The sequence below is a fragment of the Lolium rigidum genome, chromosome 3, assembly GCF_022539505.1.
Source record: "Lolium rigidum isolate FL_2022 chromosome 3, APGP_CSIRO_Lrig_0.1, whole genome shotgun sequence".
Classification (NCBI taxonomy): Eukaryota; Viridiplantae; Streptophyta; class Magnoliopsida; order Poales; family Poaceae; genus Lolium; species Lolium rigidum.
Genome location: NC_061510.1, coordinates 184,489,176 through 184,514,158, shown reverse-complemented (window position 1 = coordinate 184,514,158; position 24,983 = coordinate 184,489,176). Strand labels below are relative to the sequence as shown.

Below are 24,983 nucleotides of genomic sequence, written 5' to 3'. Positions count from 1 at the left end.
CCGTTCTTAGCAACAAAGATCTTGCCTTCGGATCTGTGATAGAAAGTGTACCCTATAGTTTCCTTAGGGTATCCTATGAAGATGCATTTCTCCGCTTTGGGTTCTAGCTTGTCCGGTTGTAACTTTTTACATAGGCTTCGCAACCCCAAACTTTTAGGAACGACAGACTTAGGTTTCTTACTAAACCATAATTCATACGGCGTCGTTTCAACGGATTTTGATGGTGCTCTATTTAAAGTGAATGCGGCTGTCTCTAATGCATAACTCCAAAATGATAACGGCAAATCAGTAAGAGACATCATAGAACGAACCATATCTAAGAGAGTTCGATTACGACGTTCGGACACACCGTTTCGTTGTGGTGTACCTGGCGGTGTCAATTGTGAAAGTATTCCGCATTTCTTTAAATGCATGCCAAACTCATAACTCAGATATTCACCTCCGCGATCAGATCGTAGAAATTTAATCTTCTTGTTACGTTGATTTTCTACTTCACTTTGGAATTCCTTAAACTTCTCGAAAGTTTCGGATTTATGTTTCATGAAATAGATATACCCATATCTCGCTCGGATCATCCGTGAAGGTTAGAACATAACGATAACCACCGCGCGATGCTACACTCATTGGTCCGCACACATCGGTATGTATGATTTCCAATAAGTCCGTAGCTCGCTCCATAATACCGAGAGAATGGAGTCTTAGTCATTTTTCCCATTAGACATGCTTCGCATCTATCAAGTGACTCAAAGTCAAGTGATTCAAGTAATCCATCAATATGGAGTTTCTTCATGCGTTTCACTCCAATATGACCAAGACGACAGTGCCACATATAAGTAGAATTATCATTCAATTTAATTCGCTTAGCATCAATGTTATGTATATGTGTATTACTACTATCGAGATCTAATAGAAATAAGCCATTCTAATCTGGTGCTCGACCATAAAAGATATTATTCATAAAAATAGAACAACCATTATTCTCAGACTTGAATGAATAACCGTCTTGCATTAAACAAGATCCAGATATAATGTTCATGCTCAACGCGGGTACAAAATAACAATTATTGAGGCTTAAACCTAATCCCGAAGGTAGATGTAGAGGAAGTGTGCCGATAGCGATCACATCGACTTTGGATCCATTTCCAACGCGCATGGTCACTTCATCCTTTAGTAGTCTTCGTTTATTCTTTAGTTCCTGTTTCGAGTTACAACTATGAGCAACCGAACCAAGTATCAAATACCCGGGTACTAGTACGAGAACCAGTAAGATAAACATCTATAACATGTATATCGGATATACCTTCTTTCTTCGTCTTGACAAGGCCGCTCTTCGGATCCGCCAAATACTTGGAGCAATTACGCTTCCGGTGTCCCTTCTCCTTGCGATAATAGCACTCGGCATCGGGCTTAGGGCCAGTCTTAGGTTTCACAGGAGGCGTGGCAGCTTTCTTGCCACTCTTCTTGTTCTTGCCTTTAGACTTGCCCTATTTCTTGAAGCTAGTGGTCTTGTTGACCATCAACACTTGGTGCTCTTTCTTAATTTCAATTTCAGCAGATTTTAGCATGGCGAAGAGTTCGAGTAACTCTTTGTTCATGTTCTGCATATTGTAATTCATCACAAAGTTCTTGTAACTAGGTGGCGGTGATTGAAGGACACGATTAATCCCCGATCCGTTAGGAATCACTATTCCCAAGTCACCGAGTTTCTTCGCATGCCCGGTCATGGCGAGCATGTGCTCACTAACGGAGCTGCCTTCTTCCATCATGCAGCTGAAGAAGTGTTTCGATGCTTCATAGCATTCCACGGCCGCATGAGTCTCAAAGATAGTTTTCAACTCATTGACTAACTCATGTGGATCGTGGTGCTCAAAACGTTTTTGAAGATCGGCTTCCAGACTGCATAAGATGGCACACTGAACTTGAGAGTACCGAGTTTTCCGAGTCGCGTAAACATTCTTTACTTCATCGGTTTCAGTTTCTGCAGGAGGGTCACCTAGCGGTGCATCAAGCACATATTGCAGATTTCCGCCATTGAAGAAGATCCTCACATGACGGAACCAGTCGGTGAAGTTGCTACCGTTGCTCTTAAGCTTTTCTTTCTCTAGGAACTGGTTAAAATTGATTGGGGACGCCATATCTACAACATATTTGCAATAGTTTAGACTAAGTTTATGACAAACTGAGTTCAAATTTTAATCTATACCTAATAATAAAAGCAAAAGGGTTTCTCCCTCGGTCGTTCGTCCAACTTTTTATTGGACAGATTTACCCTCCCACCAAATCACATAATACACCAAATTGACATTTACCGTTTCGTTTTTTTTTTTTTTTGCTTCTCTAGCCGAGAGCAGAGAACTACTATGCCCGAAAGGACACGTCGCGCCGCTGGCCAGGCCCGCGCCGTCGGCGCTCCTCCTGGGCGCCTACCGCCGTCGGAGAACCTCCCATCGTCGTCCAGCTACCCGCTGCCAGAGACACTCCGACTAGGCCCCCGCCGCCAGAGACCCTTGTACAATGTCTCGACGGGTTTTCCTTCCAATCCCCATCCTGATGACACCCATTGTTCTCCGGCAAGCGGCCCCAACTTCCTCATCAGCGGGAGGAACCATAGTAGCCGGATTCGGGGAGCGGTGCCCCGTTCCACGACTCGGATTCGTCGACCCGGAAACGGAGTCGGGGTCGGTGGGCGGGACGATGCGAGTCGGTCACTGAAACGCGTTTCCCAACAGTCTGTACTCCAACCCGGTTCAGCAACCTTGTTCCTTAAATTCTCCATCTGAAAGTAGCAATCAGCCACGGGAATTGGATCATGGGAAGGTTGGAGGCTTTACCTGGATCCTATTGCGTTTGTGGTCCGTCTCCGTAGTCGACAAATCGCAAACTCCGGCCGCCGGCGGTTTCGTCTACAAGATGTATAAGGCGGAGCAGCGAAGGAGCCAAAGGATGCGCCGCCGGCGTGAAGGCCAGGCCGCCAGGGACAGGTAGTGCGGCAGCGACGGGCTGGCCTCTGCAGTCCGTCTCCGCGCATGGCAAAGACTGCCTGGACGTGGTTGCCGTGGGCTAGCGCCGGCCACCAAGCTGCCCGCGGCTGCAATATGCCAATGTCCCCATCGCTGGGCAAAGGAGAGAGAAAGGTTATTTTTGCTAGCGGCTGTGTCCTGCGGGCTGTGGACAGGCAAGGCCTTCGGATAGGCCTTTGATTTGCATGGGCTATAGCTAGATACTGCTCAGATGACTTGATCCATCGTACCGGGTACGGGGTGATGCTATATGGCGACCTGGTCGGCGTCGAACACGTCCCGCACACCCCTCTCGCATGTGGGCTTGGGCCCATTAACGCGGATTCGTTTCCTCCCTCGTAACGGTTCGCTAGTTTATGTAAGTTATGTTTCACTAGTTACGTGCCCGTGCGTTGCCACGAGCTCGACCTGTCAACATTTTTAAGATCAATACCCATAAAAAGAAAAGATGCGGATTGGGTCACATGACTTTTGATAGAGTAATAGAAATCAAGACTGAGACCTTGAAAATCACTAAATCAGGCTAGAAGTAGTACCAACAAAACAGCCAAATACGACATGCTACTTTCTCTAAAGCTAGCCGCACCAATACTAACACAATCCTATCAGGTAACTGGAGTAACTTCATCGAGTATGCACTAAGGGTCAATCTTCGCCTTGGTCATCTTTTCTTCCTGGGTTTGAATCCTGGTGTTGCTTCGGCAAAAAAAAGTACAAAACATAGCAATGTTAAGAACTGGAAGTGCTTCGTTCAGAAACAACTGCAGAAGATGGTTATGGTGATAGATACCTTAGTTTGCACCTGAATGTTCTCTAGTTCAGCCACTATCCAAGGATGGGCAGTTTCCCAACATCATTGGTAAGTTAACTGATACATGTAACTCTCTAGCAAACTGCATTTGTAGGCAAGAAAAAGTGTCACAACAGAAGCAACAGTTAATATTCTACGAGGACGAACTATAAAAGCAAAGTTGCAAATGTCTTAAAAGCCTGCAGGTGACAGAATATGCTGAAATCTGAATTGAGTTCACATACAAATCAAATTTAGCCCGTACACTCATTACAAACTTGCCAGAGGAGGAAAAATAACAGCGACTGGCATCGTTTAAAGGACTTGAAAGATCACAACAATACAACTACAGCTTTGAGAACCAATAACCAAAAAGAGCAACAACAGACTTATTTCACGCGAAACTAACCTCAATGAAATGAACGATCACAACTCCTTCTCTGTTTGTCACTAAGCATCTGTCCTTTCAAATCTTCACTTGATAAACTTGTCTATTCTCAAGTATATTAAAGAAAAATATTAGTCAAAAAAGTAGCAAAGAAAAAACACAAAAATATAAACTACAAAACAACCATTATGAGTATTGTAAAGTAGGCCTACACTCCTATGCCCTTTCATGAGAAAACAAATTTATTAGGATGGTCACCCCATAAAGCAACGTTAATTTTATAACCACTGAATTTGGAAGACCAATTTAAAGATAGATAGCTGTTACCAGAAGAGACAACCTGAAAATTTAGTCAGCAGAGATAGTTTACGCAAGTATTAAGCTAGATGCTTGCAGACCTAGCTAACCTGCACCATTAAGCTCAAACAAACACGTGCAGCCAATGCATCTTCATACCACATCTGACAATCGTCAATTAATAGCATCTCAAGAGAAAAAATAGGGCCCATTCAGCCACAATATCAGAAACCAAAAAACATTACTGTTCACTAACGAGATACAACATTAATGGATCCACATGTGCTGATACATAATACTACAGTATGAAATGAAAAACATCAGTTAGACCACAACTGGACAACAAACGATTTTCATGAACCAATTCGCAAACTAAAGAACCATCTCTCCTGAAATAAATTATACATATCTTTGTTACCTTAATTATGAGACCAACATTAAAAAAACTCATATCAAACACTCGAACAGAATGAACTGTGATAGCATTAGAAATATTAACTATCTCTTGTAGCATATGAAATATTCACTTTAGTTATTTCAAAACTAATACCACTATTGTAAACAACCAATATTCACTAACTCCAGTCAATTACATGGTTCAAACAATTTAAATATACACTTGGTATTACAAATGTTACAAGAGATACAATTTGTAACTTGAACCCTATCGAAATACAGAAGCAAACGAAGACCTGCATATGCAAACCTCAAGGAACTGTTGCGGGGCATGGCATCGTTCATGAGGAACAACGACATTCATAGCGAATGCTACCGTCGTGTGGCATATTGTGTCGAGGACTGCCGCGTCAGTGTCGCAGGAAGTTGTAGGGCAATATTATTTTGCTTTCAGAGGTCCTCCTCCGCAAGAAATTAAATATTCAGAGACATGAACATTATGGCATCAAAACACCATGGTCGGTTAACAACATAAGAAATGCAAGTGCATTCAGATTTCTTCCATGAGACACCTTTGTCATCACTCAGTCTCACATCAAGAACCTCCGCAACTGCAACAACGTTAGCCATTGTTCACTTCATAAGACGCACATGTTCCTTGTGGAATTACCAATCAGTCGTCAACATCTGTCCGGTTAACAACATAAGAAATGCAAGTGCATTCAGATTTCTTCCATGAGACAACTTTGTCATCACTCAGTCTCAAAATCAAGAACCTCCGCAATTGCAACAACGTTAGCCATTGTTTGCTTCATAAGACGAAAAGGTTCCTTGTGGAATTACCAATCAGTCATCAACATCTGATGCATCAATCATGATGAATCTGAACTTTTGAGCTCGCGTTTCTCAGATGAATCGCAGGGGCATGCTTCAAAGATATTTGCTGCACTGTCAATTTCTCTGTTTAGTGGTTTCGCTTAAGAAGCTCTAGGCACATCATCTATGAAACAAAACTTGCAGGGTTAGGGCATCTCCAGCGGGGCGACGCATATTTATGTCCGTTTGCGTCGGGCACAGACATAAAGAACGTCCGCATGTCCGCATGCGTCTGCCCCTCCCTTCTCCAGCGGCAGAGATGCATTTATTTGACCGCATGCGTGATTAGAGAGGAGAGAGAGGGAAAGATTCTATTTGTGTGGCTAGGAATGAACGCATGTGTGATTAAAGGAGGAGAGAGAGGACTGCATGCAGCCCAACCGGACACAAACGGACGCGCGGATGCGTCCACAGAGACGCATTCCTGGCGCATATTTGGTCCACGTTTGCGTCAGGACGGACGCTGCGGACGTTTTGCGTCTACCTGTTGGAGCGCATTTTTTGTCCGCGCAGACGCAAACGGACGAAAAATGTCCGTTTACGTCGCCCCGGTGGAGATGCCCTTACATTACGTTTCAGAACCATTGAGAAAAATATAAGCATATGAACTGAATTTTGCATTGATGTAGTGATCAAAGTGACATATGTTGACTTATCAATAATTCTAATGAGGAAAATTGCGTCAAAAGAAAAAAATAAATCTGCTCACTGTAGTGCATAATCTTGTCATGAGAAGCACCAATAGGTTGATGTGTACACCAAACTGAATTACCATTTCTACATGAACAGACAAACTCGGGCCAAATGGACAAAATCTGACACTGACTTGTTCTACCAGGTATTTAGAAATCAACTACTCAGGAAACTATTTTCATGTTGAATATAACTTTGTTGTGTTGACGTTTTGCTTACCTACCTACAGGAAACTTAATATTTTTTATCGGTTCTGGTCCAGGGACTTCAACAGTTTGGTAGTGATTTTGCAATGATACAGCAACTATTCCCTGATAAGTCCTGTGGTCAGGTGCAGCAAAAATTTAATGGTCAGGTGCAGCAAAAATTTAAATCTAAGGAGAAAAAACATCCAATGCAAGTCCACGATGCTATACTTCATCGATCAAAAGGTTAGCAATTGCTTTATAACGAGTCCAGCCCGTATTCTTATTTCTGATTGACAGCCAATTTTCGTGATCAAATCATCATACTTTACGGATAAATCCAATAGAGCAGGGTGTAATCTGATAACTAATGTGCAATTTCCTGTTTTAGCCAAGGAGTGATGGACATCGCCATCTTGATTCAAGATGCAGCATAGATGACAATGAAATCCCAGATTTAAATCCAAACCACCTCCCGCAATCACAAAACCGGAAAAAAACATATATACTCATTAGTGCTTACCTAGATAAGATAGTCCACGAGATATCAACAAATGTCCAATAGAACTTTGACAGAAGCGGCCGGCGACAGTGGTCAAGACCAGGCTGCGGCCACCGACCGCGCGCTGTGTGGAGGGAGCGACACCCACGGTGAAGATCTAGCTGGGGAGGGTCCCTGTGACCCAAGTGGGATATCGCCATCGTGCACCCGCTTCCCCGTTCTGCAGCGACGGGTGCCGCACCGCAGGCACATCCTCCCCACGGATAACGACGAGATCGCCGGGAGGGTTGGCGGCGGCAGCAGCCATGACTCACGAGCGGATCGTGGAATCCACGAAGGGGGGCAGGTTGTCGAGTTCGGGAGCGAGGGTTTCAGGTGCCGGGCTCCCGTTCGTGTCACACGAGATCGTTGGGCTTGGCCCAATTGGCCGCCTGCGGGACGATGGGAACGATCGAGGAAAGGAAACGACGTACCACGGATGGGTTGACGACGGAACACTGATATTCTTTTTAGGTAGTAGAGATTGTTTCGCTCGTATATACTGAATAATTTTCGAATCTGAACAACTTTTGAATCGAATTTTTTTTGAAATTTGAACAAATTTCGAATTTATTTTTTTAATTTCAGAATTTTTTAATCTTAAAGTTTTGAAAAAGTTTAGAAATTTGAACTATTTTCGCTTTGAACAATTTTCGAAATTTGATCAATTTTCGGATCTGAATAATTTTCAAAATTTGACCAATTTTCGAATTTGATTTTTTAAAATATTTGAACAAATTTCGAATCTATTTTTTTTCAAATTTCAAAATTTTTAATCTTAATTCTTTGAACAATTTTCGAATTTGTACAATTTTCAAAATTTGAACAATTTTCGAATCTGAACAATTTTCGAAATTTGAACAATTTTCGAATCTGAACAATTTTCAAAATTTGAACAATTTTCGAATCTGAACAATTTTTGAAATTTGATTTTTTTAATCTGAATAATTTTCGACATTTCGAACTTTTCCGAAAATAAAAATATTTCTTAAAAGAATAAAAGAAGAAAAATCGGTCAAAAAACGGAAACCGGGTAGAAATCCAAACAGAAAAAGGAAAAACCAGATGATACAAAGCCAACGCAGTAATGGGCCTGGCCCAATTAGGGGTGTGCGGCGTCCGGTCAGCACCGACCAGTGCGGTGTATAGGATTCACCCCGGGTACGTCGTCCCCAAATCGTTCCGATCGCGTTTCCTTGTCGAATAATACGTTTGAGAGAAGAATACCCTCGCCGTTTCCTACTTTTTGGCAGCCACGTTCCCCGTTCCCCGTTTCCGTTTCTCGACTCGACCGTCCCGGAAACTTGGCTACTATGGGAGGAACGGTACACGCCCGACGCCGATATCTCACCCTAAGGTCCGGCCCGTCCCGCCGCCTTCCGATTTGGCCCCTTTCTTGACCTCCTGTTGTTCTCCGCCCTAACCAGCTCGCCGCCTCTAAGCCACAGCCACGGCGCGGGCGAGATGGACATGGACAAGATCGGCGAAGGAGCGAACGAGATTGGAGGTGACAAAGCTGTTGTGGGCGTAGCCGAGGAGGACGGGGCGGCCGTGGAGCTCGTCGCGGCCCTGATCTGGAACGGCGGTCTCGCACGCTGCTGCCCCAGGAGCTCGAGGCTGCCGCTGCTCCTCAGCGCGCATGGCTGTTGTTGCCGATCTAGCCGTGGCTCGGGCGTGTTCTGTATTAAGGCAGCCAACAGCGCCCAGCTCTGCTCCGGTTAGCTATAGCAGGCCAAGTTCAGTACCAGACTTTGTAGTCGAAGTTCAGGACTAATGCGAACAAACTGAAATCAAGATGGAGAGATAACCTGAATTGGTGCTACACCGAAGCTGCGCATTCCGAATGTTGTATTGTGATAGGTGACTACGCGAGTGTATATAGCAGATTTTGTGTACTTCTTGTACATTGTTTAGAAGAAATTTGAGTATCTATTCTTCCACATTTATATAGGAGTTTTTTTTCATTTGTATATGCATATGTACGGAGTACATAAAATTCGAATTTCAATTCAAATAATTTGAATATTTATCTAAAAATATGCAAAACCATATTTTTTTGAATTAATGTGTTTGAATCGTGGACTTAACTTTGGTATTTTCTACTCGAAGTGCAAATTACAGTTATTGTCTAAAAATATTCACTCCAATATATATGTTTAAGTTAATGTGGTTTGGATCGAGGATTTAACTTTGATATTCCATTTTTGAGAAACAGTGTTCTCGGACTCACGTGCCAACCACCCCCACCCACACTCACACTGTTTCTCCCATATGTAGCACGCCAAAATCCTTCCACACAATAAAGATAAACCATTGCAACAAACGTGCAAATTCCCCGGGAGGAGGCGGTGTCCGACGCTGGCTGTGACCGGGATGAGCAAAAACGTTCGACAGTGGCCTACAAGGATGAGGAGCAGCAGCGTACGATGCTGAACGTGACGACGGAAGGAGATGGCGAAGCCTTGATCTAGATGTGACGGGGGATGAGAGAGATGTCGTCGATCTGTAGGACGAGGAAGAGAGAGGCGTGTCTTGCGACGCTGAGGTCATAGTCTTGGGAACGATAGGGAATTGGGTCGCGGCCTTTTATTTTTACCTTTTCTTTAGGATGCCTAATTTTTTACATGGGTCATGGTCGTGGGTGGTGGGCTTGGGTAGTTGGGTAGTTTTTTCAATTCACTTATGTACTATTTAGTGTATTTATTAATAAAAGGTGAAATGTGCATGTTTATGCATATGTGTACATTGTTGGGAATTCGTAAGAGAATTCCTCGGCGTTGCCGGTGTTTGAACAGATGATCAAATAACTGAGGTGGTTTTGCGAGACAACTCAACAACGATAACTTACTTTTTATGTCTCTATAGTGTAGCTTTTTTATCTTTTATTACAGCGGGCATGTTTTCTTGAAAATTGGATCAAATCACGAGAGATGTTACTGATGGATGGAATGTTCCGCTGCAACGCGCGGGCATTTACCTAGTTTAACAAAATTAAAAACTAGGTGAACTCCCACTCAAAACAATATCCCTCGCATTGTCTTAGTGATCACACGAACCAAATCCACTACACCAAGTCCGATCATCACGAGACAAGATGTAACTTCAATGGCGAACACATCATATTAATCATATGATTCATGCTCTACCTGTCGGTATCACGTGTTCCGAGACCATGTCTGTACATGCTAGGCTCGTCAAGGCCACCTTACTATCCGCATGTGCAAAACTGGCTTGCACCCGTTGTATGCACTTGTTGATTCTATCACACCCGATCATCACGAGATGCTTTGAAACGACAAGTCTTGGCAACGGTGCTACTAAGGAAGAACACTTTATTATCTTGATATTTTAGTGAGAGGGATCATCTTATAATGCTAGCGTCGCGATCTAAGCAAAATAAGATGCATAAAAGGATTAACATCACATGCAGTTCATATGTGATATGATATGGCCCTTTTGTCTTTGCGCCTTTGATCTTCATATCCAAAGCACGGACATGATCTCCATCATCAACGGGCATGATCTCCATCATCGTCGGCGAAGCACCAAGGTCAATGGCGCCGCCTTCATGATTGTCCTCCATGTAGCAACTATTACAACTACTTTGAAATACTACTCAACATGAAATTTAAAGACAACCATAAGGCTCCTGCCGGTTGCCACAATACAATAATGATCATCTCATACATAGTCATCATCACATTATGGCCATATCATATCACCAAACCCTGCAAAAACAAGTTAGACGTTCTCTAATTTGGTTTGCATATTTTACGTGGTTTAGGGTTTTCGAGTAAGATCCAATCTACCTACGAACATGAACCACAACGGTGATACTAGTGTTGTCAATAGAAAGAGTAAATTGAATCTTCACTGTAGTAGGAGAGACAGACACCCGCAAAGCCACTTATGCAATACAAGTTGCATGTCGAGCGTGGAGCAAATCTCATGAACGCGGTCATGTAAAGTTAGCCCGAGCCGCTTCATCCCACTATGCCACAAAGATGCAAAGTACTCAAACTAAAGACAACGAAAGCATCAACGCCCACAAAACCATTGTGTTCTACTCGTGCAACCATCTATGCATAGACACGGCTCTGATACCACTCTAGGAGAACGTAGCATAGAAAACAAAAAATTTCCTACCGCGAACACGAAATCCAAGCCAAGATGCAATGTAGAAGACGGTAGCAACGAGGGGATTATCGAGTCTCACCCTTGAAGAGATTCCAAAGCCTACAAGATGAGGCTCTTGTTGCTGCGGTAGACGTTCACTTGCCGCTTGCAAAAGCGCGTAGAAGATCTTGATCACGGCGCCACGAACGGGCAGCACCTCCGTACTTGGTCACACGTTCGGTTGTTGATGAAGACGACGTCCACCTCACCGTTCCAGCGGGCAGCGGAAGTAGTAGCTCCTCTTGAATCCGGCAGCACGACGGCGTGGTGTCGGTGGTGGTGGAGAAACCCGACGGAGCTTCGCTAAGCGTGCGGGATGTGGTGGAGGAGAGAGGGCCGCTAGGGTTTGGGAGAGGGGGGCGCCGGCCACTAAGGGGTGCGGCCACCTTATGGTCTTGGGGTGGCCGGCCCCCTCCCCTTGGCCCCTCATTATATAGGTGGAAGCCCCAAGTGTTGGACTACAAGTCTCCGAATAAGACCCGAACCCAAAACCTTCCATGTGATAGGGAAACCTACCCAAGGTGGGAATCCCACTTGGGGTGGGATTCCCCACTTCCATGTGGGGGGGTGGCCGGCCCCCTTTGGGGAGTCCACTTGGGACTCCTCCCCCTTAGGGTTGGCCGGCCATGGGAGGTGGAGTCCCTCCGGGACTCCTCCTTCCTTAGTAGTTTCTTCCGGACTTTTCTAGAACCTTCTAGAACCTTCCATAGAACCTTCCGGATCATTTTCAAACACATAAAATGACATCCTATATATGAATCTTATTCTCCGGACCATTCCGGAACTCCTCGTGATGTCCGGGATCTCATCCGGGACTCCAAACAAATATTCGAACTCCATTCCATATTCAAGTTCTACCATTTCAACATCCAACTTTAAGTGTGTCACCCTACGGTTCGCGAACTATGCGGACATGGTTGAGTACTCACTCCGACCAATAACCAATAGCGGGATCTGGAGATCCATAATGGCTCCCACATATTCAACGATGACTTAGTGATCGAATGAACCATTCACATACGATACCAATTCCCTTTGTCACACGATATTTTACTTGTCCGAGGTTTGATCATCGGTATCACTCTATACCTTGTTTAACCTCGTCTCCTGTCAAGTACTCTTTACTCGTACCGTGGTATGTGGTCTCATATGAACTTATTCATATGCTTGCAAGACATTAGACGACATTCCACCGAGAGGGCCCAGAGTATATCTATCCGTCATCGGGTTGGACAAATCCCACTGTTGATCCATATGCCTCAACTCATACTTTCCGGATACTTAATCCCACCTTTATAACCACCCATTTATGCAGTGGCGTTTGATGTAATCAAAGTACCTTTCCGGTATAAGTGATTTACATGATCTCATGGTCATAAGGACTAGGTAACTATGTATCGAAAGCTTATAGCAAATAACTTAATGACGTGATCTTATGCTACGCTTAATTGGGTGTGTCCATTACATCATTCATACAATGATATAACCTTGTTATTAATAACATCCAATATTCATGATTATGAAACTAATCATCTATTAATCAACAAGCTAGTTAAGAGGCTTACTAGGGACTCTTTGTTTGTTTACATAACACACATGTATCAATGTTTCGGTTAGTACAATTATAGCATGGTATATAAACATTTATCATAAACATAAAGATATATAATAACCACTTTTATTATTGCCTCTTGGGCATATCTCCAACAGGTGGAGACTGGAACTTCGGAAGAGGATTCAGGATAAGAGGCTCTAAAGCGGTACAGCCTGTGGTGAGGGGGTCCTCATGAGATGGGTGGGTGGGGTGGGGTGAGAAGACATGTCTCACCATTTTTAGGTGATGTTGTCTGGTTTGCAGGGTTTGTGCTTGCTAGCGGAGGTGGATAAATTAGAGAGAGAGAGAGAGAGTGTGTGTGTGTGTGTGAGTCTGAATGCTCCCCGTCTTCTCTATATTTTTTTTGAGACAGGGGTCTTCTCTATTTTTTGGTTGCTGGGGTTTTGCTTCCTTACCGCACCGTAACTTGTACTGAAGTGTGCAACCTTCACGCATGGGAACCACACATAAGTGACCTGGTCTAGTACTACCTAAGGAAAATACTAAACATGTCGTACCCAATACAACATATATAGAATGTTCTTTTACTGTAGGATTTGCACTACAAGATTCATATAGAATATGTTCCTACAAATCAAACAAGTAGTGTAGGAATAATCCTACATAATGCCTACACAATTCATATGAATCAAAGAAGCCCTACAGCAGATATACTACTTATTATATTGAAATTATGGCAATTGAGTTTAATCGTCCCAAGCTGAAAAATAGAACCATGTATAGCAGCAAATTGACATAAATCTTCAAGCCTACAACATAGCCACCGTGAAAAAAGGCCTACTACTTGCGATACTGAAATTGTTGCAGTGTGCTATGTGCACCTTGTTTTGGTAGCGCTTTACACACAAAGAACACACCTTTTATTTCGCCAGGTTTGTGCGCTAATAAAGTACTCCTACAGTACTAGAAATTGGATTGTTCTATTTTTGGATCTTAGCTGGAGCGGTGTTTGGCGGTTGCACGAATCCGTGCTGGATGTTAAGCCTGTCGAGGCACGCCTGGTGGAAAGCGTGCGCCACCTTAGCCTCATCGGCGCGCCGCTGCAATGCTGCGTCCCTGGGATTTGCCGCCGCCGTATTCTTAGCCTGCACGAAAGCTTGCAGAGCATCCCGGCATCTATAGACTGCCGGGAACATCACGTTATATACGAGCTCCTTGGCGGTGTTGCTCCTGCAAAGGGCGTCGCCGTGATGCGCTTCGAAAGAACGGCCTGGCTCCACGGGAGGCACCGCCTGAAGTGCGGTCGGATTAGGCGGCTGGCCACGGGAGCTCCCTGCCTCAGCATCGTTCGCGCCGGCCGGGAAGGGGATCTCACCTGCTGGCAAAGAAAACCATGCGGCATGCACGGGCGGAAAAGCCAGCCAGGGCCGAGCGGGCGTCGCATGCGGGGTTGCGTGGGAGCTCCCTGGTGAGAAGCGGCTGGCGAGGGGCTACACGGCCAGCGCCGCCGCCACGGGCTAAACAACCGGCCAGTGCAGAGCGGGCGGGTTATGCCTTGGTGCGCGATGGATGAAGCGAAGGCGGCGCTGATGCTCCGCTTCCTCGTCGGTGGTAGGACTACGCGCGCGGCGACCAGAGCCAAATCGGAAGGCCATAGCTATGTCGATTGGTCACTTAAGCTGGAGAGGTTACCATTTCGGAGGAGCGGAGTAAGAGGAAGTTGTTGCTTATAATAAAAATATCTCGGGTTCACTGCCACGTTGGGTCAAGGCAGGGCAAAGTTGGTCAATGCCTAGGAAGTTGGAATCGTTTTGGCCCCAATTTAATTACCTTGCGGTTCCTCTCTCCCACCTCTTGACTATCCCTGCACTTGCCTCCTTTCATGTTTCATCGTAGTGCATCTTGTTTTTCTAGCACCTTCACAAAAATCATACACATTTGGCCGATTCTGTCATTGTGTGCACTAATAAAGTAAAAAAATCGATTATATGTGAGTAAACGTTTAATACACTAGCTTGCAAAGATGTTTCTCAAGGCGATATGCACAATGCCTGCCAAAAATGGGTCATGATAACTTTATTTCGTGTTAATTTTTGCATGACATGTACTCACTTGTGTATGAAGCCAAGCAAACTCAAACTCTATACCAAAAAATGTGAAAGAGTTCTTTTTAGTATCCTTCATACATGGGGTTGCTATTTTTACTTTCTATTTTTACTAGTTACAAGTACTCACGCATGAAAACTTTGCAAAATATGTGCATTTTGGGTTGTGTGGCGACATGGTACAATATATTCAAGTTGATAAACAAAGTCTAGACATATTCAAACTAGACAAATCATGTATCTACCCCCTAACCCTAAACTTTGTCTTATGAAGTCAAGCATGCATGAAGAGAATTGGTTTTCGGTTTCAAACATGGAAATTTAAAAAATCTACCAAAAAGCTTCATTATGGATTGACTAATAATTAAGAAGGAACCAAACTTACTTTTTCATTTTCATGCTTTAAACTTGTTTAAATCTTGGTCAAACCAAGGATTTGACCAAGATTCAAATGGGCATAAAAATTCTTAGAAAAATCATGTATGTACCCCTAACCCTAAACTCTATCTTTTGTAGTCAAGCATGAAGAGAAGTGGTTTTGGGTTTCAAACATGGAAATTTCAAAAACCTCCCAAAAGCTTCATTTTAGAGTGACTAAGAAAGATCCAGGCTTACCTTTTCATTTTCATGTTTTAAACTTGTTTAAATCTTGGTCAAACCTAGGAATTGACCAAGATTCAAATAGGCATAAAAATTCTAAAAAATTAAAAAAACGAAAAACCAAAACACATAGCCTTCTTATGTCATATAGTAAGCAGCATTCAAGTTCATAAACAAGGTTTAGACATATTCAAACAAAACAAATCACGTATCTACCCCTAACCCTAAACTCTGTCTTATGAAGTCAAGCATGAAGAGAAGTAGTTTTGGGTTTCAAACATGAATATTTCAAGAACCTCCCAAAATCTTCATTCTAGAGTAACTACGAAGGATCCAAGCTTACCTTTTCGTTTTCATGTTTTAAACTTGTTTAAATCTTGGTCAAACCTAGGTTTTGACAAAGATTCAAATGGGCACAAAAATTTAGAAAAAATTAAAAAAATATGAAAAACCAAAGAACATAGTCTTCTTATGTCATATACTAAGCATTCAAGTTCGTAAACAAGGTCTAGACATATTCAAACCAGACAAATCATGTATCTACCCCCTATAACCCTAAACTCTGTCTTATAAAGTCAAGCATGAAGAAAAGTGGTTATGGGTTTCAAACATGAAATATCAAAAACCTCCCAAAAGCTTAATTTTAGAGTGACTAAGAAAGATCCAGGCTTACCTTTTCATTTTCATGTTTTAAACGTGTTTAAATCTTGGTCAAACCTAGCTAGTATTTGACCAAGATTCAAAATGGGCATAATATTAGAAAAATCAGAAAAATGAAAAACCAAAGTACATATATAGTCTTCTTATGTCATATAGTAAGAAGTCAAGTTGATAAAACAAGGTCTAAACATATTCAAACTAGACAAATCATGTATATCTATCCCTAACCCTAAACTCTCTCTTATGAAGTCAAGCATGAAGAGAAGTGGTTTCGGGTTTCAAACATGGGAATTTCGAAAACCTCCCAAAAGCTTCATTTTAGAGTGACTAAGAAGGATCCAGGCTTACCTTTTCATTTTTCATGTTTTAAACTTGCTTAAATATTGGTGAAACCTAGGAATTGACCAAGATTCCAATAGGCATAAAAATTCTAAAAAAATGAAAAAAATGAAAAACCAAAGCACATAGCCTTCTTATGTCATATATATAGTAAGCAGCATTCAAGTTCATAAATAAGGTCTAGACATATTCATACCAAACAAATCATGTATCTACCCCTAACCCTAAACTTTGTCTTATGAAGTCAAGCATGAAGAGAAGTTGTTTTGGGTTTCAAACATGGAAATTTCAAGAACCTCCCAAAAGCTTCAATTTAGAATGACTACGAAGGATCCATGCATGCTTACCTTTTAATTTTCATGTTTTAACTTGTTTAAATCTTGGTCAAACCTAGCTAGTATTTGACCAAGATTCAAAATGGGCATAAAATTCAAAAAAATCAAAAAAAATGAAAAACCAAAGCACAGAGTTTTCTTATGTCATATATAGTAAGAATTCAAGTTGATAAAGCAAGGTCTAGACATATTCAAACTAGACAAATCATGTATATCTACCCCTCACCCTAAACTCTATCTTATGAAGTAAAGCATGAAGAGAAGTGGTTTTGGGTTTCAAACATGGAAATTTCAAAAACCTCCCAAAAGCTTCATTTTAGAGTGACTAAGAAAGATCCAGGCTTACCTTTTCATTTTCAAGTTTTAAACTTGTTTAAATCTTGGTCAAACCTAGGAATTGACCAAGATTCAAATAGGCATAAAAATTCTAAAAAATTAAAAAAACGAAAAACCAAAACACATAGCCTTCTTATGTCATATAGTAAGCAGCATTCAAGTTCATAAACAAGGTTTAGACATATTCAAACAAAACAAATCACGTATCTACTCTCTAACCCTAAACTTGCTCGTCTTATGAAGTCAAGCATGAAGAGAAGTAGTTTTGGGTTTCAAACATGAATATTTCAAGAACCTCCCAAAATCTTCATTTTAGAGTAACTACGAAGGATCCAAGCTTACCTTTTCGGTTTCATGTTTTAAACTTGTTTAAATCTTGGTCATACCTAGGTTTTGACAAAGATTCAAATGGGCACAAAAATTTAGAAAAAATAAAAAAAATATGAAAAACCAAAGAACATAGTCTTCTTATGTCATATACTAAGCATTCAAGTTCGATAAACAAGGTCTAGACATATTCAAACCATACAAATCATGTATCTACCCCTATAACCCTAAACTTTGTCTTATAAAGTCAAGCATGAAGAAAAGCTGGTTATGGGTTTCAAACATGGAAATATCCAAAAACCTCCCAAAAGCTTAATTTTAGAGTGACTAAGAAAGATCCAGGCTTACCTTTTCATTTTCATGTTTTAAACGTGTTTAAATTATCTTGGTCAAACCTAGCTAGTATTTGACCAAGATTCAAAATGGGCATCAATATTAGAAAAATCAGAAAAATGAAAAACCAAAGTACATATATAGTCTTCTTATGTCATATAGTAAGAAGTCAAGTTGATAAAACAAGGTCTAAACATATTCAAACTAGACAAATCATGTATATCTATCCCTAACCCTAAACTCTCTCTTATGAAGTCAAGCATGAAGAGAAGTGGTTTCGGGTTTCAAACATGGGAATTTCGAAAACCTCCCAAAAGCTTCATTTTAGAGTGACTAAGAAGGATCCAGGCTTACCTTTTCATTTTTCATGTTTTAAACTTGCTTAAATATTGGTGAAACCTAGGAATTGACCAAGATTCCAATAGGCATAAAAATTCTAAAAAAATGAAAAAAATGAAAAACCAAAGCACATAGCCTTCTTATGTCATATATATAGTAAGCAGCATTCAAGTTCATAAATAAGGTCTAGACATATTCATACCAAAAAAATCATGTATCTACCCCTAACCCTAAACTTTGTCTTATGAAGTCAAGCATGAAGAGAAGTTGTTTTGGGTTTCAAACATGGAAATTTCAAGAACCTCCCAAAAGCTTCAATTTAGAGTGACTACGAAGGATCCATGCATGCTTACCTTTTAATTTTCATGTTTTAACTTGTTTAAATCTTGGTCAAACCTAGCTAGTATTTGACCAAGATTCAAAATGGGCATAAAATTCAAAAAAATCAGAAAAATGAAAAACCAAAGCACAGAGTTTTCTTATGTCATATATAGTAAGAATTCAAGTTGATAAAACAAGGTCTAGACATATTCAAACTAGACAAATCATGTATATCTACCCCTCACCCTAAACTCTATCTTATGAAGTAAAGCATGAAGAGAAGTGGTTTTGGGTTTCAAACATGGAAATTTCAAAAACCTCCCAAAAGCTTCATTTTAGAGTGACTAAGAATGATCCAGGCTTACCTTTTCATTTTCATGTTTTGAACTTTTTTTAATCTTGGTCAAACCTAGGAATTGACCAAGATTCAAATAGGCATAAAAATTCAAAAAAATTCAAAAAATTAAAAACCAAAGCACATAGCCTTCTTATGTCATATAGCAATCAGCATTCAAGTTCATAAACAAGGTTTAGACATATTCAAACCAAACAAATCATGTCTCTACTATCTAACCCTAAACTTGCTCGATCTTATCAAGTCTAGCATTAAGAGAAGTCGTTTTGGGTTTCAAACATGGAAATTTCAAGAACCTCCCAAATTTTTCATTTTAGAGTGACTACAAAGGATCCAGGCTTACCTTTTCATTTTCATGTTTTAAACTTGTTTAAATCTTGGTCAAACCTAGGATTTGACCAAGATTCAAATGGGCAGAAAATTAAAAAAAATCAGAAAAATGAAAAACCAAAGTACATAGTCTTGTTTTGTCATATAGTATGCATTCAAGTTGATAAACAAGGTCTAGACATATTCAAACCATACAAATCATGTATCTACCCCTAACCCTAAACTTTGTCTTATGAAGTCAAGCATGAAGAGAAGTGGTTTTGGGTTTCAAACATGGAAATTCCAAAAACCTCCCAAAAACATCATTTTAGAGAGACTAAGAAGGATACATGTTTCCCTTTTCATTTTCATGTTTTAAACTTGTTTAAATTATCTTGGTCAAACCTAGGATTTGACAAGATTCAAATGGCCATCAAAATTTAAAAAAATCAGAAAAATGAAAAACCAAAGCACATAGTTTTCTTATGTCACATAGTAAGCATTAAAGTTGACAAACAAGGTCTAGACATATTCAAACCAGACAAATCATGTATCTATACCCCCTAACCCCTAAACTCTGTCTTATGAAGTCAAGCATGAAGAGAAGTGGTTTTGGGTTTCAAACATGGAAATTTCAAAAACCTAGGATTTGTCCAAGATACAAATAGGCACAAAATTCAAAAAAAATCAGAAAAATGAAAAACAAAAGCACATAGTCTTCTTATGTCATATCGTAAGCATTCAAGCTGATAAACAAGGTCTAGACATATCCAAACCAGACAAATCATGTATCTACCACCTGTCGATCTTATGAAGTCTAGCATGAAGAGAAGTCGTTTTGGGTTTCAAACAAGGAAATTTCGAAAACATCCCAAAAGCTTCATTTTAGAGTGACTAAGAAGGATACAGGCTTCCCTTTTCTTTTTCATGTTATAAATTTTTTTAAATCTTGGTCAAACCTAGGATTTGACCAAGATTCAAATGGGCATAAAAATTCAGAAAAATAAATCAAAAGAATGAAAAACCAAAGCACATTGCATTCTTATGTCATATATATAGTAAGCATTCAAGTTGATAAACAAGGTCTAGACATATTCAAACCATAAAAATCATGTATATATCTACCCCTAACCCTAAACTCTGTCTTATGAAGTCAATGATGAAGAGAAGTGGTTTTGGGTTTCAAACATGCAAATTTCAAGAACGTCCCAAAAGCTTCATTTTAGAGTGACTAAGAAGGATCCAGGCTTACGTTTTCTTTTCATGTTTGAAACTTGTTTAAATCTTGGTTAAACCTAGGATTTGACCAAGATTCAAATGGGCATAAAATTCAAAAAAATAGAAAAATGAAAAACAAAAGCACATAGTCTTTTTATGTCATATAGTAAGCATTCAAGTTGATAAACAAGCTTTAGACATATTCAAACCAGACAAATCATGTATCTACCCCTAACCCTAAACTCGGTCTTATGAAGTCTAGCATGAAGAGAAGTCGTTTTGGGTTTCAAACGTTTAAGCCAAAAGCCCCATTTCAAATATTTCAAACTTCTTCAAATTTGGTTCAAATTTGAAAGGCATACAAGTTATAGCACACATAGTGCATACATGTTCACACATACTGCACTAGATGTTAACCCTATAGTTTGAGGCCATTTGGATGAGGTCGAAAAAATTCTTGGATTAGAAATGGGGTTGTTCGAATCCCGTAGTTGTATTTTTTTGAACCTTGATCTGTAATACTGGGCAAAACCCTAGTTTAACATATTTAATTATAGATTCGTACGTCGATTTTTCTACCTTTTTATTATTACTATGCAGCACATGTTTGTTTGCTCGTCGAGTGAAACTCGAAGGAAGAGGGATCACTCGGAAGGAGAGAAGAAGGGAGAGCATTATGGTGTCTCCCCTTTTCGGGTGATGATGTTGACTGTTGTGCAGTGTTTGTCAGTGAGCAGGAGGTGCGAGCGAGCGAGTGAGTCGAGCGAGGCCGAGAATGAGAGAGATTTGTTTTTTTGTGAGAGGGACAACCGACGGATCCTGAAGGACCCAGAGACTTCCAATACGCATCCTGATGCATCTTCTCTTGACAAAGAAGATGGCTAGGAGTTTGTGTACCTATTGCACGTGACTTGTGCTCACTGAAGTGTGGGACCTCACGCATTGGCACCACACGTAAGTGACAGACCTGTTGGTGTAAAAACTCGGTTGATTATTATAGTGCATTAGAACAAAGTTTCCTATGGATTCAAGGGTAGGAAATCCAAGTTAACTCATTTACATGACATTATTTTTTCCATGAAGCAAAGTTAACACATCTATCATTGGTACATTTTGGAGTGACTAAGAAGGATCCAGGCTTACTTATTCGTTTTCACGTGTTAAACTTGTCTAAATCTTGGTCAAGCCTAGGATTTGACCAAGATTCAAATAGGCAGAAAATTAAAAAAAACAGAAAAATGAAAAACCAAAGCACATAGTCTTCTTATGTCATATAGTAAGCATTAAGTATATAAACAAGGTCTAGACATATTCAAACCATACAAATCATGTATCTACCCCCTAACCTCTAAACTCTATCTTATGAAGTCAAGCATGAAGAGAAGTGGTTTTGGGTTTCAAACATGGAAATTTCAAAAACCTCCCAAAAACTTCATTTTAGAGTGACTAAGAAAGATACATGCTTCCCTTTTCATGTTCATGTTTTAAACTTGTTTAAATCTTGGTCAAACCTAGGATTTGACCAAGATTCAAATGGGCATCAAAATTTTAAAAAATCAGAAAATGAAAAACCAAAGCACATAGATTTATGTCATATAGTAAGCATTCAAGTTGATAAACAAGGTCTAGACATATTCAAACCAGAAAAATCATGTATATATCTACCCCTGACCCTAAACTCTGTCTTATGAAGTCAATCATGAAGAGAAGTGGTTTTGGGTTTCAAACATGGAAATTTCAAGAACCTCCCAAAAGCTTCATTTTAGAGTGACTAACAAGGATCCAGGCTTACCTTTTCATTTTCATGTTTTGAACTTGTTTAAATCCCGGTCAAACCTAGGATTTGACAAAGATTCAAATATATGGGCATAAAACTAAAAAAATAGAAAAATGAAAAACCAAAGCACATAGTCTTCTTATGTCATATAGTAAGCATTAAAGTTGATAAACAAGGTCTAGACATATTCAAACTAGACAAATCTTTTATATATCTACCCCTAACCCTAAATTCTGTCTTATGAAGTCAATCATGAAGAGAAGTGTTTTGGGTTTCAAACATGGAAATTTCAAAAACATCCCAAAAGCTTCATTTTAGAGTGACTAAGAAGGATCCAGGCTTACGTTTTCATTTTCATGTTTGAAACTATTTAAATCTTGGTCAAACCTAGGATTTGACCAAGATTCAAATGGGCATAAAATTAAAAAAAAATGAAAAACAAAAGCACATAGTCTTCTTATGTCATATAGTAAGCATTAAAGTTGACAAACAAGGTCTAGACATATTCAAACCAGAAAAATTATGTATATATCTACCCCTAACCTTAAACTCTGTCTTATGAAGTCAATCATGAAGAGAAGTGGTTTTGGGTTTCAAACATGGAAATTTCAAGAACCTCCCAAAAGCTTCATTTTAGAGTGACTAAGAAGGATCCAGGCTTACCTTTTCATTTTCATGTTTTAAACTTGTTTAAATCCTGGTGAAACCTAGGATTTGACAAAGATTCAAATATATGGGCATAAAATTCAAAAAAAAATAGAAAAATGAAAAACCAATGCACATAGTCTCGATCTTATGAAGTCTAGCATGAAGAGAAGTCGTTTTGGGTTTCAAACATGGAAATTTCAAGAACATCCCAAAAGCTTTATTTTAGAGTGACTAAGAAGGATCCAGGCTTACCTTTTCATTTTCACGTTTTAAACTTGTTTAAATCTTGGTCAAATCTAGGATTTGACCAAGATTCAAATGGGCATAAAAATTCAGAAAAAATCAAAAGAATGAAAAACCAAAGCACATAGCATTCTTATGTCATATACATAGTAAGCATTCAATAAGGTCTAGACATATTCAAACCAGAAAAATCATGTATATATCTACCCCTAACCCTAAACTCTGTCTTATGAACTCAATCATGAAGAGAAGTGGTTTTGGGTTTCAAACATGGAAATTTAAAGAACGTCCCAAAAGCTTCATTTTAGAGTGACTAAGAAGGATCCAGGCTTACGTTTTCATTTTCATGATTGAAACTTCTTTACATCCTGGTCAAACCTAGGATTTGACCATGATTCAAATGGGCATAGAATTCAAAAAAATTAGAAAACTTAAAAACAAAAGCACATAGTCTTCTTATGTCATATAGTAAGCATTCAAGTTGATAAACAAGGTTTAGACATATTCAAACCAGACAAATCATGTATCTACCCTCTAACTCTAAACTCGGTCTTATGAAGTCTAGCATGAAGAGAAGTTGTTTTGGGTTTCAAACGTTTAAGCCAAAAGCCCCATTTCAAATATTTCAAACTTATTCAAATTTGGTTCATATTTGAAAGACATACAAGTTATAGCACACATAGTGCATACATGTTCACACATACTACACTAGATGCTAACCCTATATTTTGAGGCCATTTGGATGAGGTCGAAAAAATCTTGGATTATAAATGGGGTTGTTCGAACCCCGTAGTTGGATTTTTTTGAACCTTGATCTGTAGTACTGGGCAAAACCCTAGTTTAACCTATTTAATTATAGATTCGTAGGTTGATTTTTCTACCTTTTTATTATTACTATGCAGCACATGTGTTTTTTCCCGTCGAGTGAAACTCGGAGAAAGAGAGATCACTCGGAAGGAGAGAAGAAGGGAGAGCATTATGGTCTCTCCCCTTTTTCGGGTGATGATGTTGACTATTATGCAGGGTTTGTCAGTGAGCAGGATGTGCGAGCGAGCGACTCGAGCGAGGACGAGAATGAGAGAGATTTGTTTTTTGTGTGAGAGAGACAACCGAAGGATCCTGAAGGACCCAGAGACTTCCAATACGCATCCTGATACATCTTCTCTTGACAAAGAAGGTGGCTGGGAGTTTGCGTACCTATTGCACGTGACTTGGGCTCACTGAAGTGTGGGATCTCACGCATGGGCACCACACGTAAGTGACATACCTGTTGGTGTAAAAACTCGGTTGATTATTATAGTACATTAGAACAAAGTTTCCTATGGATTCAAGGGTAGGAAATCCAAGTTAACTCATTTACATGACATTATTTTTTCCATGAAGCAAAGTTAACACATGTATCAATTGGTACATTTTGGAGTGACTAAGAAGGATCCAGGCTTACTTATTCGTTTTCACGTGTTAAACTTGTCTAAATCTTGGTCAAACCTAGGATTTGACCAAGATTAAAATGGGCAGAAAATTAAAAAAAATAGAAGAATGAAAAACCAAAGCACATAGTCTTCTTATGTCATATAGTAAGCATTAAAGTTGATAAACAAGGTCTAGACATATTAAAACCATACAAATCATGTATCTACCCCCTAACCCTAAACTCTGTCTTATGAAGTCAAGCATGAAGAGAAGTGGTTTTGGGTTTCAAACATGGAAATTTCAAAAACCTCCCAAAAACTTCATTTTAGAGGGACTAAGAAGGATACATGCTTCCCTTTTCATTTTCATGTTTTAAACTTGTTTAAATCTTGGTCAAACCTAGGATTT

The 24,983-nt window shown here is 40.1% G+C and overlaps 1 long non-coding RNA gene across 1 annotated transcript; it reads right to left on the bottom strand.

Annotated features, from left to right (window-relative positions):
- Window positions 1-2,746: 2,746 nt before the first annotated feature.
- Window positions 2,747-2,928, bottom strand: LOC124698761. Its single transcript, XR_007001103.1, has 2 exons — window positions 2,832-2,928; window positions 2,747-2,776 (listed from the first exon to the last, which is right to left on the bottom strand). It is a non-coding gene; the product is annotated as an uncharacterized LOC124698761 (long non-coding RNA).
- Window positions 2,929-24,983: the final 22,055 nt, after the last annotated feature.